Genomic DNA, 2,500 nt, shown 5'->3' on the forward strand with positions numbered 1-2,500 from the left:
ACAACACTAACAACAAAACCAATACTAACAACAAGAACAACAACAACAACAACAACAACAACAACAACAACAACAACAATAATAATAATAATAATAATAATAATAATAATAATAATAATAATAATAATAATAATAATAATAATAATAATAATAATAATAACAATAAACAGACTTACCTTGAAGACTGTGAGGCGTTTACGAGAAATCCATCTGAAAGAATTTAAAAAATCAGATTTAATGTTACAGTCTTCACACACACACACACACACACACACACACACACACACACACACACTAGAGAAGCAAGGACAGCGGTGTGAGTGATGTTAGCTCAGCATAAAAAAATCCATATTTAAGTTATATATCTGAGTAATTAATGCAGCATATATAAGCAAGGGAAATCATCTGCACACACACACACACACACACACACACACACACACACACACACACACATCAATTAACCGCCACTCATGAGACATCAGCTCTGCAATGAACGTCAATTAGAGTCTGCCCTTGATCTGACGGCGGCAAATACTCTGCGGCGCCCTTCAGACCCTCGTGGCACCCTCCAGCCCTTGCGACGCCCTTGAACCCCTCGCTGAGAGTTACGCACGGAGGAGGAGAAGGAAGAGCAGTTGGGTATGGCGGTAGAAAGAGTTGTGTTGTTGGTATTGTGGTTGGCGAGTGTGAATGAAGTGACAAGATGAAAAATGGGAGAGAGTTGACTGTAGAGGCTAACGAAACTGACTGGTTGACTGAACAAAGCATAGATAGACTGGACTGATGACACATGGGTACTGGGATACAGGTGAGTGTGACTAGATTGAGAAGGCAAGGCGTAAGAGGGAAGAGTAGCGGTTTTTTAATAAGCTACTGAGACTGAATGGACTGACTGAGCGACACAGACGGAGGGGATGCGAGGTGTTATCTCCACAGAGGTTGTAGAGGACCAGGCAAGAAAATCTTTCATCTTTCTTTTTTTTTTTTATCTATATCTCTTGGTGCGAAGGGGAAGCGCAGCATTTAACGGGCCACTTTTCCCCAGCTGTGCCTTTATAGCCATTGGACAGTCTCCTTTTGATAACATAAAGAATTTTTCCCCGAGTGCAAAGTGACGTTCGGTGCTGACTCTAAATCTTTTCTTTCCCTTCAGCAAACTTCCAGCACCTCCCGGATGACTGTCACTTTCTTTGTTTCTGCCACTTCATATCTTCTCTTATAAAACGACGGAAACGTTATGGCGTCTAAAAATATTTCGCATAAAAAGATCCTTGCCAAATGTCGCCCTGCCAAACCCGAATGGAGGAAGGTTCCTAAAAACACATAAATCCTACAAAAATTTTTTTTAAATATCTTCGGAATACTTTTAAAACACCCAAGCACTTTAATTCTCCGTTAAACCTTTGAAAAAAAAAATCTAAAACCTCTCTACAACATGCAAACACTCCAAAACACTTCAAAATAATAAAAAAAAACATATAATCTTAAAAAAACACCGTTGAAACACCAAAACTCTTCAAAACACCTTTCAAACATTCGTAAAACAACTAACAACATTAAAAGCCTAAAAAAAAACACCTTAAAACACCCAAACACTCTAAAAGATTTCAAACATCCCTAAAACACACAAACAGCTAGTCGCTTTGCTGCCCCGCTCCCGCCAGTTGTCCATCACCTCCATGGCAAGCCCTGATCTGGTGTGCTGTTGTGCCTGTGAATGAATGCCTCTGTCCATCACCACCAGGCGGCTCGCACTCCCCGCTTGTCCATCGCTGATTCCCTTAAGTCCTCACCTAATGTTTTGTCTGTCAGTGAATGAGTTTCCCCCCGCAAAGTGTTCCTGTCCCTAGTGTCTTGCCTGCAGGTCTTCTCTCTCTCTCTCTCTCTCTCTCTCTCTCTCTCTCTCTCTCTCTCTCTCTCTCTCTCTCTCTCTCTCTCTCTCTCTCTCTCTTGGTCGCTCGCTCGCTCGAGTAAGAGGAGAGTTCGTGGGGTGCAATCTCTCTCTCTCTCTCTCTCTCTCTCTCTCTCTCTCTCTCTCTCTCTCTCTCTCTCTCTCTCTCTCTCTCTCTCTCTTTTGCTGTGTGTGTGCATGTGTGTGTGAGACTGAGACCGGTATTCTTAAATGTTCTGCTCTCTCACCACAACCATTTTCAGAGGTCAGAGAAATTATTATCCAGGTTCTCAAGAGTGTTTCTTCTGTCAATAATGCAGAAATCTTGTTAATCTGTCACCAGAACGAAAAAAAAAACACCCTTAAAAACCGTATAACTTCAACTACAGCCTTTTGAAAGTAGTGGAGATGCAGGCAGTACTGTTTCAGAATACGGTCCTGAGCGCTGACAGGAAGATGAGTGTACGTAGTAGAGAGCAGGAGCGAGGGAGCAAGCGAGCGAGGCCGCCAGAATGGAGTGGGTGGCTCGGCGCGGAGATAATAATGCGTGGCCTTCACCGCCAATACGGAACATTAATATTCCCACGAAATAGATGGCTTGATTAT

At 42.5% G+C, this 2,500-nt stretch overlaps 1 protein-coding gene across 1 annotated transcript in view; it reads right to left on the reverse strand.

The window, feature by feature from the left end:
• LOC135103897 (dipeptidase 1-like) overlaps positions 1 to 2,500 on the reverse strand; it is a 195,132-nt gene that overhangs the window by 174,872 nt on the left and 17,760 nt on the right. Inside the window, exon 2 of the mRNA XM_064010825.1 lies at positions 177 to 210. The gene's annotated coding sequence lies outside the window, so the exon portion shown is untranslated. The remainder of the gene's footprint in view (positions 1 to 176; positions 211 to 2,500) is intronic.

Source organism: Scylla paramamosain, chromosome 9, assembly GCF_035594125.1.
Source record: "Scylla paramamosain isolate STU-SP2022 chromosome 9, ASM3559412v1, whole genome shotgun sequence".
Taxonomy (NCBI): domain Eukaryota; kingdom Metazoa; phylum Arthropoda; class Malacostraca; order Decapoda; family Portunidae; genus Scylla; species Scylla paramamosain.